Source organism: Petaurus breviceps, unplaced genomic scaffold (genome assembly GCF_028583685.1).
Source record: "Petaurus breviceps papuanus isolate PSGF00001 unplaced genomic scaffold, PetGlider_PUasm1.0 180, whole genome shotgun sequence".
Classification (NCBI taxonomy): domain Eukaryota; kingdom Metazoa; phylum Chordata; class Mammalia; order Diprotodontia; family Petauridae; genus Petaurus; species Petaurus breviceps.
In genome coordinates this window covers 3,103,687-3,120,254 of record NW_027185782.1, presented here as the reverse complement: position 1 = coordinate 3,120,254, position 16,568 = coordinate 3,103,687, and the positions used below count along the sequence as shown (strand labels likewise).

Here is a 16,568-nt window from a genome sequence, read left to right as displayed (position 1 = left end):
TTGTCTCTCAAATTACCTTGTATTAATCTACTTGTTATCCTGGAGAGGAGGTGGATTATTCTGGTTGCCTCATTCTTTAGGACACAAGCTACTTGCAAACGGGTACTATTTTATTCATTGCATTTCCTCCAAAATGTACATAATAGGTACTTAATAAATTGTTGTTGATTTGTTAATTGTTGTGCTATATCCTTTGCATTAAAGTAAAATGCAAAAAACTTTATATTATATTGAAGCAACCAGAGCAAAGTATCTTACTGGCCATTACATGCAGCCTAAAGAATGAAAATAAGAAATGAGACGGAGGGATTGGCACCTTTTATGCAATCTCTCCATGTAGAAGAAACAGGGAAGCCTGCTCTGGGAAAGTTATGATGACATGTCATGAAGGTGTCTTGGAGAGACTTTGGAGCATGAGGGAACATTCTGGAACTTGTTCCCTTCAGCAGACCATGTGAATAGGAGGCTCTGTGATTGGCTGCAGTTGCAGAATTAGGAGAGAAGACATCTTCAAAAGGCCTTAATTGGGCTCAGCATTCATTTTCTTTGGCTGCTCTTTTGATGAGTTCCTGCTCTCAGTTTGATTCCTTCACTGGTAACTTCTGGTGAGAGACAATGCCTTGACCTTCTCCCCTCCAAGGCTGACGTAGCCTCATGAAAACGGGCCTAGGTCTTTGGCTTACCTTAGTATTTGTTCTTTCATTTTAGGAGATGAATCTGAAGGCTCAATCTTACGAGTTTCAAAAGATCAGGAGAACAAGCCTCCCATTGGGAGATGTTTGTACTTCTGTTCTTGTTGTATCTATAAAGTAAATATGCATTTGTAAAGCTAATTGATTTTAAATTGTTTAAATGAAACCGTGGTGTCAATTACTGCTAAGTGGGGGACACAAAATCTTTTGGGACTGGAGTTGATAGTTACTAGAAGAAAGACAGTTCAATCCTAGGGCATCCCAAGAACCCTGATGGGGGGATATAGCTGGCCTCATCCTGAGAGAATAAGCCCAGAGGTACTAGTTTTACTAGAATTAATAATCATAGAAAGAAAATGGAAAAAAAAAAAGAGGGAGGGAGGGAAGCTTATTGCTTTAAGGCCTCTGTTGCGCTTTTAAAATTAAAGACTAATATTATAACAATGTTCTCATTTTACTATGTTTATTACATACCATATAAAAAGATAATCTGTTGATTGCCTCCAAATTATCCTGTATATATCTTGTCTGTATATAGATGTTTGCATGTTTTCTCTATAAGTTCCTTGAGAACAAGAAATTGTCTTTTGCATTTCTTTGCATTCACAAACTTAGCAAGGTGTCTGACACATAGCAGGTATTTAATAAATGTCTATTGACTGACTGGCTGACTGAGAAGAGAGAAAGTTTTCTTTTTTTTTTCCAAAAGTGAATCAAGGTTTATTTAAAAAGGTAAAGCTTTATACATACAATTTTAAAATGGAAATGTACGTCTTTGAATTAAGCAATATTACAAGCTGTTTATAACAAAGTAGTGTTTATATCTCACAAATTGTAAAAATGTCAAAGAAACTCAAATTACAATTTGGATCCTTGGTGACTTAAGCGTTTGATTCTAAATGATATAGGCCAGGTCCCATCTCTCTGTGAAGTAGTCCTTCTTCAAACACATCATACATTAGGATAGCTGGCTGCTGTCGCTATTCCACAGTGATTATTCTGGTCTCTGCACATTAAAACGTAGCCATGCTCACCCCGACCTTCACCTCAGCTGTTCTTGACAATCCAGTATTTCTTTCCATTTTCTTCAACACCATAACCTACAACCAGCACGCCATGATCTAACTACTGCAATCTGGTTCGTAATAAACACCAGACTGATAGAACTGGAAGGATGGATGTCCTATGTCAACAGCAACAGAGATGGGACCCACAGTTGCCACAGACTTTTTAAGAGCATTTTCCTTCCCAGATGGGATGTCCACATATCCAGTGACATTAGCACCAGAGCATTCTGGTTTATACCGACACTCACTACCTGTTCCAATATATGGATAGTATTCCTCCGTATCAATGGCTCCATTTTTCTTCACATATTCAAAGGTATTATCCATTAAACCACCATTACAGCCTTGGTTGCCAGTATCCCTAGAACAGTCAACCAAATTCTGTTCACTAAGTGAAACAATTTTGCCAGTCTTACAGAACCACTGGCCTTCCAAGGAACCAGTTGTACTAAATGCCCAACAAGAACCACACTGACCCTGATTCTTAACAGGAGTTACATAGCCTTTCTTTCTCCAGCCTACGGATTTAGGAATCGTTACAAAGAGAGGTTCACAAAACAGAGTTCCTTTGGTCTTCCTTTGAAATCTGTTTTATCTAAAGCCATTCATAACTTGTCTGAATTCCTCATTGGTCATAACAGCAAACTTGTTCATTTCCATCTGGAAACCATGTTTGCCAGAATTGTACTCCAGATAGTTCATTTCAATCATTCTCAAATTCTTCTCCCATGTTGCTCTTCTCCAATTATCTTCATTCGCTCTGTAGGTCCTTCTATGTTGTGACTTCCATTGGTTCCATTTAGCATCTAAAGTCCTTCAAGTTGTGGAACAATAGCTAATATTCCTAAGCATAGGGAAGCTAAACACAGGTAGAAATTCATGTTCCAAACCTGAGCATCTGAGCAGCGGTGGGACCCGGGGAGAACTGAAGCTCTAATGAAACTTGAGGGTCCTGGAAGGACATTGCTTAGCTCTGGCAAGAAAGTTTTCTAAGAAGACAGATCTTCTCCAAGATTGTGCCCACATTACTCTTATTCAATCTGATAAATAATTCAGAACACTTATCTAAAAACGGTATTTTTTTTTTGTTTCTTGGGACCTTGTTCATATTTCTTCCTAAAAAATTACGAATTGCCTATTGCTTGATTGTGGGTAGTGAATAGAGGGCCTAGCCTTGAGTCAGGAAGACTCATCTTCCTATGTTCAAATCTAACCCCAGACACTTACTAGTTGTTTGACCCTAGGTAAGTCACTTAATCCTATTTGACTTAGTTTCCCCATTTGTTAAATGAGCTGGAGAATAAAATGATAAACTACTCTAGCATTTTTGCCAAGAAAACCCAAAATGGAGTCACAAAGGGACCTGAACAACAACATTTGCTCCATCAAAGCATTTTTCTGATCAACAGGAGGAACTCTCTTCATCAGGATCTCTGTCTAAGCAAACTAGTCAAACATAAAATAAAAATATATCTCTGACTTACATTAGCTAAAATGAAGAGTATGCGTTTTTTCCCTCCCACAGGCTTTAGAAAAGAAACAAAGTAATAATCTGAAGGAAAACAAAAGTAGGAGATTATAAAAGTGCAGAAATAAATAGAATAGAGTGTGAAAGAACAATTCACTCTCAAATATTTATTTGGTAATCCACACACCTGGAAATACAAAATGCCTATTTAAAAACAACTATACTCTAGTGCCAAGATGGTGGAATAAGGAAGGAACACTCCAAAGCCCTCTCAAATTCCCCTCCAAACAACTAGAAAACCATCTCAGAATTGATCTAGGAGCAGAGAAGCAACTTATTAGCAAGTCAAGAAGGGTCTGTCTCACTAGGGTGGGAGGGGAGCAAGGTCCATGAGCAGCAGTAGCCAGCCTCACAGCAGGAGGCCTGCAGCAAGGCTCCAAGCCTGGGGAATTCTACCATCAAGGCCTTGCCCTGCTATAAGCCAGCTCTCTAGGCAAGTGAGCAGTCTGTGCAATGCAACAAGGCCCCACCCCTAGCACAAACCACCAGGGAGGCCTTGACCCCTTTGCTGACCAGTGTGAGGCCCTGTTTGAAGTCTGGCTAACAGCAAAACTCTGACCCCTGGGGACTGGCAACAGAGAGGCCCTGTTTCCATGGCAAATCAGCAGCAGGGCCCCACCCCAGGGACTGGGCATCAGCTAAACCCCACTCCCAAGGGAAGCCCCACCCACCCCCAATACAAACCAGAAGTGAAGCCTACTCTCATGTGAAAGCAAATAGCTAGGCCCTGAAGGACAGTAGAAGCCAACAATAAGACCCTCAGCCCCAGAACAAAAAGCCTGGGAGAGTGCAGGACCAGAGGTTAACTCTCACATAAAAACACAAAGTCACAAAATAGGTAGAAAAAAATTAGCAAAAAAACAAAAGAACTTGAATATAGAAAGTGACTATAGTGACAAGGGAGATCAAGACACAAACTTAACGGATAATAGTGTCAAAATGGCTACACATGAAACCTCAGAGAAAAACTTGATTTGGTTTCAGGCCCCAAAAAATCCCTAGAAGAGATTTAAAAGGATTTTTAAAAGAAAATTAGAGAAATAGAAGAAAAATTAGCAAAAGAAATGACAGTAATGCAAAAGAATCATGGAAAAAAGAATCAACAGCATGGAAAAAGATATACAAAAATTTTCCAAAGAAAATAACTCCCTAAAAAAATAGAATTGGTCAAATGGAAAAGGAAGTACAAAGGCTCATTAAAGAAAATAATTCCTTAAAAATTAGAATTAAGCAAGTGGAAGCTAATGAATTTATGAGATATCAAGATCCAATATAACAAAATCAAAAAAGATAAAAAAAATAGAAGAAAATGTGAAATTTCTCATTGGAAAAACAACTGGACTAGAAAATAGATCTAGAAAAGATAATACAAGAATTATTGGACAATTATGGAAAGCCATGAGGAAAAAAAAGGCCTGGACAATATCTGTAAAGAAATTATCAAATTGCCCTCATAAATTAGAACTAGAGGACATAATGAAAACTGAAAGACTCCACCAATCACTGCCTGACGTAGATCCCAAAATGAAAACTCCCAGGAACATCACAGCCAAATTCCAAAGCTCACAGATCAAGGAGAAAGTACTACAAGCAGTCAAAAAGAAACAATTTAGATATCATGGAACTGCAGTCAGCATTACACAGGATTTGGCAGCTTCCACACTAAAAAGCCAGAAGACTTGGAACACGATATACCACAAGGCAAAAGAGTTAGGATTACAACCAAAAATCACCTATAGAGCAAAACTATATATAATCTTCCAGGAGGGGAAATGGACATTTAATGAAATGGAGGACTTTCAAGCATTCCTCTAAATAAGAAATTAGGGATTCCTTTATTCACATAATTTCAATTTAATTACATAATGTGAAGAAATTTCCCTTAATTAGGAAATGAAAGGATCAGAGCTGAATAAAAATTTTGACCTCCAAGTACAAGACTCAAGAGAAACATGAAAAGGTTAAAAAAAAAAGAAACAAGAAAAAAACATGAGTTTCAATAAGTTTAAGCTGTTTATATTTCTATATTGCATGATAATATTTGTAATCCTTAAGTAATTTATTACTATAGTGACAATTAGAAGGAGTATATGTAGATAGAGGGTATGGATATTAGGTGACTTTGCTGTGATGATGCCCCCCCAAAAAAAATTGGGTAAAAAAGAGGATTTCACTGGAAGAAAAAGTAAGGGAAAGACTGAATGGGGTAAATTATCCCACATAAAAGAAGCACAGAAGAGCTATTACAATGGAGGGGAAGGGGTGGGGCAAAGAGTAAACCTTACACATCAAAATTGGCTCAAAGCGGGAATAACATACACACTCATTTGCATATAGAAATCTATCTTACCTTATAAGGAAGTAAAAAAAGGGATGGGGATAATAGAAGGCAAGGAGGACTGATGAAATGGAAGGTAGATTGGGGAAGAATGTGATTATAAGTAAAATACTTGCAAGGAGGGAAAAGGTAGGGGTAAGAGAAAGACAGGGATAAACAAGGGGAAAATAACATGGAGGGAGATACACAGTTATCATAACTATAAATGTGAATGGGATGAACTCACCCATAAAATGGAAGTGGATGGCAAAATGGATTAAAATCCAGAATCCCACAATATATTATTTGCAAGAAACACATTTGAAGCAGAGAGATACACACAGAGTAAAAGTAAAAGGCTGGAGCAGAATCTATTATGCTTCAGCTGAAGCAAAGAAAGTAGGGGTAGCAATCATAATCCCAGAGGAAAAGCAAAAATAGATCTAATTAAAAGAGATAAGGAAGGAAACTATGTCTTCCTGCAAAGTGCCATAGATAATGAAGTCATATTAATACTAAATATATATGTGCAAAATGGTATATCATCTACATTTTTGAAGGAGAAATTGAAAGAGTTATAGGAGGACAGAGACAATAAAACTATATGGGGGGAGGGGGCCTCAACTTTCCCCTCTCAGAACTAGATAAATCTAACCAAAAAAAAAAGAAGAAATATGTTAAGGAGATGAATAAAATTCTGGAAAAGTTACATATGATGAATCTCCAGAGAAAAATGAAAGAGAATAGAAAGGAATATACCTTTTCCTCAGCAGTACATGGCACCTACACAAAAATTGACCATGTATTAGGACATAAAAATTTTAGAACCAAATGCATAAAAGCAGAAATAGTAAATATATCCTTTTCAGATCATAATTCAATAAAAATTACATTCAATAATGGATGATGGAAAGAGACTTGAACATTAGAAATGAATTGGATTTATTACTATATGGACAATTAGAAAGAATATATGTAGACAGAGGGTATGGATATAAAGTGACTTTGATGGGATGATACCAAAAAATAAAAATAAAGTAAGGAGTGAAAAAGAAGATTGCATTGGAAGAAAAAGTAAGGGAAAGATTGAATGGGGTAAATTATCCCATGTAAAAGAAGCACAAAAGAGCTATTACAATGGGGGGAAGGGTGGGACAAAGATTAAACCTTACACATCAAAATTGGCTCAAAGAGGGAATAACGTACACATTCATTTGGATATAGAAATCTATCTTACAGTATAAGAAAGTAAAAAGAAGGATGGGGATAATAGAAAGCAGGAGGTCCTAAAAAATAATGGGGTCAAAGTACAAATCAAAGAAACAATCAATAATTTCATCAAAGAAAATTATGAGACAGTGTACCAAAATTTATGGGATGCAACAAAGCAGCACTTAGGGGAAATTTTATATCTCTAATTGCTTATATCAATAAAATGGAGAAAGAACAGATCAATTAATTGAGCATGTAAAAAAAATTAGAAAAAGAACAAATTAAAAATCCCCAATTAAACACTAAATTGGAAATCCTGAAAATCAAAGGAGAGATTAATAAAATTGAAAGTAAGAAAACCATTGAACTAACAAATAAAACAATAAGCTGGTTTTATTAAAAAAAAACAATAAAATAGATAAATTATTGGCTAATTTGATTTTTAAAAGGAAAGAAAACCAAATCACTAGTATCAAAAATGAAAGGGATGAAATGACCACCAATGAAGAGGAAATTAATACAATTGTTAGGAACTCTTTTACCCAGTTATATGCCAATAAATTTGACAATCTAAATGAAATGGATGAATATCTACAAAAATACAAATTACCCAGATTAACAGAAGAAGAAATAAAATACTTAAATAACCCAATCTTAGAAAAACAAATTGGACAAGCCATCAAATAAACTCCCTAAGAAAAAATTCCCAAGGCCAGATAGATTCACAAGTGAATTCTATCAAGCATTTAAAGAACAATTAATCCTAATAATATATAAATTATTTGAAAAAATAGGCAAAGAAAGAGTCCTACCAAATTCCTTTTATGACACACATATGATGCTGATACCTAAACCATAAAGAGCCAAAACAGAAAAAGAAAATTATAGACCAATTTCCCTAGTGAGCGTTGATGAAAAAATTTTAAATCAAAAACTAGCAAAGAGATTACAGCAATATATTTCAAGGATCACATACTATGACCAGGTAGGACTTATATACCAGGAATTCAGGGCTGGTTCAATATTAGGAAAACTATCAGCATAATTGACCATAACAATAACAAAACCAACAAAAATCATATAATTATCTCAGATGCAGCCTTTGACAAAATTCAGCACCCATTCCTATTAAAACCACTACAAAGCAGAGGAATAAATGTAACATCTCTTAAAATGATAAGTAATAATTATCTGAAACCATCAGCAAGCTTTATCTGTAATGGAGATAATCTAGAAGTCTTCCCAATACAATCAGGATGAAGCAAGGGTACCCATTATCACCTCTATTATTTAGCATTGTACTAGAAATGTTAGCTATAGCAAAAGGAAATTGAAGAAATTAGAATAGGCAATGAGGAAATGAAGTTATCACTCTTTGCAGATGATATGTTATACTTACAAAATCCTAGAGAATCAACTAAAAAACTATTTGAAATTATTAACATTAGCAAAGGTTCAGGATACAAAATAAACCCACGTAAATCATCAGCATTTCTATTTCTATTACCAAAAAAGTACAGTGGCAAGAGATAGAAAGATAAAATTCCATTTAAATTAACTATAAACAATATAAAATACTCTGAAGTCTAATGTGCCAAGATGGAAATGGGAACTATATAAACAACTACAAAACATTTTTCATACAAAGTCAGATCTAAACAAATGAAAAATATTAATTGCTCATAAGTAGGTCAATATCATAAAAATGAAAATTCTACCTAAATTAAACTATTTATTCCATGCCATACAAATGAAGCTATCAAAAAAAATTATTTTATAGAGCTAGAAAAATAACAAAATTCATCTGGAAAAACAAAAGTTCAAGAATATCAAAGGAATCAATGAAAAAAATGCAAAAGAAAGTGGTCTAGCTGTACCAGATCTCAAACTGTATTATAAAGCAGTAATTATCAAAACTATCTGTTATTGGCTAAGAAACAGAGTGGTGGATCAGTGTAATAGATTAGGTACAAATTACATTTTAGGAAAGGACCATAATAAACTAGTATATGATAAACCCAAAGATCTAAGTTTTTGGAACTAAAACCCATTATTTGACAAAAACTGCTGGAATAACTAGAAAACAGTATGGCAGAAACTAGGTATAGAACAACATCTCACACTGTATACCAAGATAAGGTCAAAATGGGTACATGATTTGCACATAAAGGATGATAACATAAGCAAATAAGGAGAGCACGGAATAGTTTATCTGTCAGATCTATGGATAAAGGAAGAATTTAGGACCAAAGAAAATATAGAGAGCATTACAAAATGTAAAATAGATTAATTTGATTATATAAAATTAAAAAGTTTTGCACAAACAACACCAATGCAACCAAAATTACAAAGAAAGCAGAAAACCAGGGGAGGATTTTGGCAACAAGAATCTCTGATAAAGGCCTCATTTCTCAGATACATAGAGAACTGAGTCAAATTGAATAAAACACAAGTAATTCTCCAATTAATAAATGGTCAAATGATATGAACAGGAAGGTTTCAGACAAAGAAATCAAAACTATCTATAGTAATATGAAAAAATTCCAAGGGCCTTCTTTCAAAACTTAACAAAATCAAGATGAAACTTTTGTGTGATAAGTATTTCTAATGCCCCTGTGAAAGTGTTGGTATGGCAAGAAATTGGTGAGGGACAGGTGGAAGGAAAGGGTAATTTAAATGTCTAAAGGTATACAGATAACCACCCCCCCCATATCCCTCAGATTCCATATCTTTTCCCACTGAAGAGTTTCTGAAGTGAATTTTGGGGCACAGAAGAGAGAAGGAAAGAGATAGATCCACATTCTCTGTAAACCATACTATCCAGTTATTTAGATGTCCACTGTGCTCAGACTGATATTTTTAGGCATGACCACCATAGCAACAATGACTCAAGCCTCTACCTATGTTGACCAGGACAGGGCCAAGAGCTAAAATTGATTCTAGGATGCTGGGACTAGCAACTTGAGAACCATATCAGCTAGTGAAATGAAGAAAGGACAAATTTCTTCCAGATACATTCTTGTTCGTTGAGGTCCCTCACCTCTGAAAAGAGGTCAAGATTCATAATTAAGGTCCGTAATTCTTTTGCCAACCAGAAAAATCAAGCAGGTTAAGGGAGATTTTTCCACTTAAAGAAGTGGTCAGGAGACAACCAAGCTGAATCAATGTGCATCTCACTCATTTTCTTTGCATACTCTGTTCAGATTCACTTTTTAGATATAACTGAAGGAATCTCTGAGAGAACTCAGGTGAATCCCTGCTTTCATTCCACCATCTTGGCTCTGCCTCCATTTGTTGCACACACACACACAGTATGTGGAGCTAAAGTGTGAATTGATTGTGAAATAATATGAAATAAAGATTTTCATTTGGATTGAAGGGAATCTCAGAGCAGAAGCAGTAGGTGCATCTTTATATAGAACCAAGAGACAGCCACACTGCCCCACTAGCCCAGAAGTATTCTTGATGCTGGGAAAGGGAGTAGTCTAAGTAGTCTAGTAGTCTTTGAGCACCCTCTGATGAGAAGTAGAAATACTATGACCTTTGGGAAAAATCAAGACATGTGCACATCAACTATTGCATGCCTTTGGAAGTTGCCACTTATCTGGAGACCAAGTGAATACCACCAGGTGGCCAAAATATAGGATACATTCCTTTGCTGTTTCATTAAGTAATATCCTATTTCCCTGTAGGTTGCAGAAAACAAAGGAATGAACCCGATGTGGCCTAACTCACCTATTGCATGATAAAAAAAACAAGCAAGCAAGAATATTAAAGGGTTCCCCGATGAGAAACACTGACAGAAGTGGTCTTTTAATCCCAAACTTTAAAATATACTATAAAACTGTTATCACTCAAATCATCTGGTACTGGGGAAACAATTAGAAAAATGGGTCAATGGAATCGAATTGACACAAAAGACATCCAAACATTTATATAGAAAAGAGCAGTACTCAGAAAATCTGCAGAGAGGGCAGCTAGGTAACATAGATCTGGAGTCAAAAGGATCTGAGTTCAAATATGCCCTCAGCAACTATCTAGCTATGTGACCCTGGATAAGTCACTTAACACTGATTGACTCTTAAAAAAATCTGCAGACAATAAACATTGAGGAAAGTATTCATTATTTAAGACATGTACACGTATTTAAGACATTAGAAAAACTGGTTGATAATATGAGGAAAGCACTCAAGCTCTAATTTAAATATACCTGATCACGTCATCTCCACCTACTCAATAAACTTCAATGGGTCCCTATCACCTCCAGGATTAAGTACAAAACCTTCTATTTGACATTCAAAGCTTTTCATAACTTCAACTCTACCTTTCCAATCTTCTTATACCTTATTTATACTCCTCCGATTTATTCCTAAGTGACACCGACCCCTCAAAGTTCCATGAATAAGATACTTCATCTCTCAGCTCCAGTCATTTCTCTGTCTGTCCCCAGGGCTCTCCCTCCTTATCTCCACCTCCTAGCTTTCCTGGCTTCCTTCAAGTTCCACCTAAAGTCTCTCCTTCTACAGAATGCCTTTCCCAATCCCTCTTCATTCTTGTGTATTCCTTCTGCTGACTTCCTATTTATCCTATATATAGCTTGTTTGTACATAGTTGTTTACATGTTACATCTCCTCCATTAGACTGTGAACTCCTCAAAGTCAGGGACGGTCTTTTTTACTTTCTTTTATCCCCAGGGCTTTATTCCCTGGTGCATTTGTTGTTGTTCAATCATTTTTTAGTCTTGTCCAGCTCTTTGTGACCCCATTTGGGGTCTTCTTGGCAAAGATACTGGTTGGGTTTGCCATTTCCTTCTCCAGCTCACTTTACAGAAGAGTAAATGGAGGCAAACAGGGCTAAGTGGCTTGCCCTGGGACACACAGCTGGCAAGAGTCTGAGGCCAGATTTGAATTCAGGAAGATGAGTCTTCCTGACTCCAGGCCCAGCACTTAGCTGCCTCACACATATTAGGTGATTAAGAAATAAATGCTTAATGAGCTCTAGTTGGATGAGAAACTGAAACACTAAATAAACTGTTTTTTGAGCACAACAAAAATATATAAATTTTTAAAACAAAAATAACAGAATGGGGAAAATATAACAAATATGACAGATTGAAAATTTGATACCTAATACATAAAAGAAGTTGTTAATAAGTCATAATGGTAATTATCAAATCACAATGGATAAATGGACAAAGGATTTGAACAGATAATTTTCAAGAATGGAAAAACAAAATTGTGAACAATCACTTGAAAAACATGATTAATATGGAATTATGTTTTGCATGACTACACATGTATAGCCTACGTCAAATTGCTTGCCATCTCAGGCAAGAGGGTATGGGAGGGAGGGAGGGAGAGAATTTGAAACTCAAAATTTTTTAAAAGAATGTTAAAAATTATTTTTATATGTAATCAGAAAAAAACATACTTTACAAGTAATTGGGAAAAAATAAAATAGTTTAAAAATAATAAATTTTTTAAAAATAATCACTTGAAAAACTGCTCATACCCATTAGGTGGCAAAGATGGAAAGTGTCAATTGTTGAAGAGACTTTGGGAAAACTGTTCCCCAAAAATGACCAGTGCCCAAGCCAAATCTCATCCTTCTTGACCTCTTGGCAACCTTTGACACCCAATGACGCTCTTGTCTTTGATAGTCTCTTCTCTCTAGGTTTTGGTGACACTGCTTTCTTCTGACTCTCCTCCCACCTGTCTGACTACTACTTCTTTCTCCTCTGCTAGAACTTCATCACCCATGTCACACCCACTAATAGTGGGAGTGCCCCAAGGTTCTGTCCTTGGCCCTCTTCTCTGCTTCCTCTATACTATTTCACTTGGTAACCTCATCAGCTTGAGTGGTTTCAGTTATCATGTCCAAACAGATGACTCTCAGATCTATTTGCCCAGCCTTAACCTCTCCCTGAACCTCCAGTCTCTCATCTCCTTACTGCCCATTGGACATATCAAACATATTAAACACAACATGGCCAAAACTGAACACATTCTTTTTCCTCCCAACCTCCCCCCCCCTTGTCCTCACTTTCCTATTATTGTCAAGGGAACCATATCCTTCCAGTCACCCAGGCTCATAACCTAGGTTATCATCCTCAAATGCTCAGTCTCTCTTATTCTCCCATATCCAATCTATAGTCAAGTACTGTTGTTTCTACCCTCATAATATCTCTTGTATACTCTCCCTTCCCTTTTCTGACACTGCAATCACCCTGGTATAGGCCCTTATCACCTCATGCCTGGACTACTGCCATTGTAATAACGCCTTTCTAAAAATTTTATTTATTTTATTTTTAATTTATGAAACAAGACAAGCCTTTCCATAGCATAGTAGAATTTTCAAAAAGATGATTGCACTTGAAATAGCAAATCTATTGTGTACAAGTTGCTATTCTTTTTAAATGTATAGTAAAGTTATGTAACTTTATTTTCCTTTTTTTCTTCCCTCCTCCCTTCCCCACCCTAGAAATGGTTACCATTAGATACAAATACGTTTATATATATAAAATAATTCTATACACACTTCTATTTATCAGTTCTTTCTATTTATCAGTGCCCCCTTCATATGTTCTTTGTTGTTAATTTGGTTATTTATAATAGTCAAAATGACTTATTTGCTCAAAGCTATTCTTAAAACAATGTTGCTTTAGGGGTGGCCAGGTGGCTCAGCGAGTAAGAGCACCAGCTCCAGTGTCGGGATGACCTGGGGATCAAATCCAGGCTCAGATACTTAGCACCACACCCAGAAATAACTGGCTGTGTAACCTTGAGCAAGTTATTTAACCCCAATTACTGTATACAATGTTCTCTTGGTTCTGCTCATTTCTCTCTTCATTATTTCTTGCAAGTCTATCCATGTTTTTCTAAGATCATTGAGCTTATCATTTCTATAACCACAGTAGTATTCCATCACAATCACAAGCCACAATTTCTTCAGTTGATTTGGTTGGTCTCTGCCTCTCCCCACTCCAATCCATCTTCCCTTCAGAAGTCAAACTGATCTTCCTAAAACACCATATTACTCCCTTAATTGATAAACCATGGTTCCCCATTACCTCCAGGATCAAATACGAAACCCTCTGTTTGTCTTTGAAAAGTCCCTCATAACCTGGCCCATTCCTACCTTTCCAGTCTTCCTTCACCTTACTCCCTCTATGTACTTTGCAATCCAGTAACATTGGCCACCTTGTTTATTCCTCAAACCATCGTTTTCACTGGCTGTCCTCTGTGTCTCCTTCATCATCTCTGCATCCTGGACTCCCTTGACTTCCTTCAAGTCCCAGTTAAAATCCAACCTTCTACTTTCCTGAGCCCCCTTAATGGCTTCTCTCTGCTAATTACCTCCAGTTTACCCCCCATATAGTTTGACTGTACACAGTTGTTTTCATGTTGTTTCCCCCATTAGATTGTGAGTTCCTTGCCTTTTTTTGTATCCCCAGCCCTTATCACAGTTACCAGCACATAGTAGCTATTTAATAAATGTTAGTTGATTTAATGAATGACTAATGCACTGTCGGTCGATCTTTGATTTGAGAAAATATGCCCACCAAGTTACTAAACTATGTTTTGACCCACCTATTGAATGAATGAAAACATATTTATTAGGAACTTATTATATGCAAAGAATTCCGCAAAGCACTGGGATACAAATAGAAGAGTAAAATACTCCCTGCTCTCAAAGAATTGTCATCCTAATGGGGAAAACAATGCATATATTTCAGCTGTAAGTCAGATGGAAAGGTCCCATGTCCTTAGGATGCAACAGTAAAACAGATGATAATACATCTTCTTTAATGTCATTTAGACTGATAAAATCACATAGGTCTCTAATGTTAAGTCATTCAACAGTGCCAAGGACTATGACAGTGAGAACTTTCTTTTCCCATTCTTGAGTAGCTACTGTAGCAGCATTTGGGAATGATGGTAGTGGGACACTGGCAGAAAGCAGAGCTGGCTAATGATCTAGGGCCTGTTGCTAATCTCTGGGCTTTTGGGTTCCTAATTCTAAGTGATCTCTATCAGAATCCGAGGAGAAATAGTGATTGACTGGATGCTGGTGATATGATAAATTTGGCACATTCTTCCTCCTGTCTCTCACTCAGGGTACCTTGATACTTTGTCTAGGTTGGCTTGCCTGGCCCATAAGCTGTAGGTGCACCCCAATGAAAACAAAGAAAGAAGAAAAGGACAGAAATGTTTATAGCTGCTGTTTTTGTAGTAGCAAAGAATTGGAAACTAAGGGGGTGCCCATATATTGACGAATGGCTAGATAAATTATGGCATATGAATATAACGGAATGTGCACCACAATGGTGATGATAGTGGTGGTGGTGATTATAGCCAGCATTTATATAGCACTTTAAGTCTTCAAAGTGCTCTATGCTTGTTTTATTATTCTCACAATATTATCCTAACAACAACTCTGAGAAGTAGGTACTATTAGTATCTTCATTTTATAGATGAAGAAGGTGAGGCAGAAGGAGGTTAAGTGATTTATCCAGGGTCACACCGCTAGTGTCTGAGGCCAGATTTAAATTCTAGGTTTTTCTGAATCCAGGTCCAGAGTTCTATCCACCATACCACCTAGCTGCTTTTATAGAGTACAAAGAAATATGAAAAAATCTTGGAAGGTTTATCTAAACTTATACAGACTGAAGTAAATAGAACCAGGAGAAAAATTTATAAGTAACAACATTTTAAATAAAAACTTTTAAGGACTTGTGAACTCTGACCAATAACTGACCATGATTCCAGAAGACTAATGAAGAAGCATACTAGCCACCTCCTGACAGAGACAAAGATGAGAAATAAGATATATTTTCAGACATGACCAATGTGAAAATTCATTTTGCTCAATTATGCTTATTTGTTATAAGGGCTTTGTTTTTCATATTCTTTTTTTAATGGAGGTAGAGGTAGGAAGACCAGGAGTGATGAGGATAAGATAGCCAAAGGAAAAGGAAAAGAAATATAGGAAATGAAGGGAAAAGAAGAGGGTGAAAGGGCATTTTTTTTTCATAAAGAAAACAAAAGTGAAAAAGAAGCATAGACAAGCAGGACAGTTTTGAAACCTTCAAGTTGAATTTATAGACTTTTTTTAAAAAAGCAAGTTCTACATAATAAAGATCTATACTTTATATGCAAATTTCTTTTTCTATTCTACTAGGAAAATGTAAATGCCCATTTTATTGGGTATTTGTAAAATTCCAAATAAACGTTTTAAACAAGAAAAGAAATAAATGTTCCTTATCTCAAGGAATCCCAAATATGAAAATTTTGTCAACTTTCCAGGTATTTCCACCCACTATCAAACAAGTGAAAATAATTAAAAGCAACAAAACTCATTGTTGATGCAATTCAGAAGAGCAGGCACCTTCATCCATGGCTGTGGGGAACTGCAAACCATTTAGGAGAACACTCTGGCAGTACATAAATGGAGTTACCAAAAAAATTGTATCCTTTGACCCAACAATTCCCAAAAAGTGACTAAAAAAAAAGATTAAGTGTGGACAGAGGGAAAGAGCTAAGCCTGGGTATAGAGAATTTCCTGTAAGGAAACTCTAGCTACTAATACAGAACATTTACTCTTCAATTTGTGGTCTGCTGCTGCCTCCAGTCCTAGAGTGACATAGGTCCAGGTGACATAACTAGTATATTTCAGAGTAAGACGTGAACCCAGGTCTTTCTGATTCTGAGGCTAGCTCTCTATGCAGTCTAATGAATTGCTTCTCAGAAATA

General features: G+C 36.3%; 1 pseudogene; it reads right to left on the bottom strand.

The window, feature by feature from the left end:
- Positions 1-1,379: 1,379 nt before the first annotated feature.
- LOC138160175 (procathepsin L-like) lies at positions 1,380-2,554 on the bottom strand (annotated as a pseudogene).
- Positions 2,555-16,568: the final 14,014 nt, after the last annotated feature.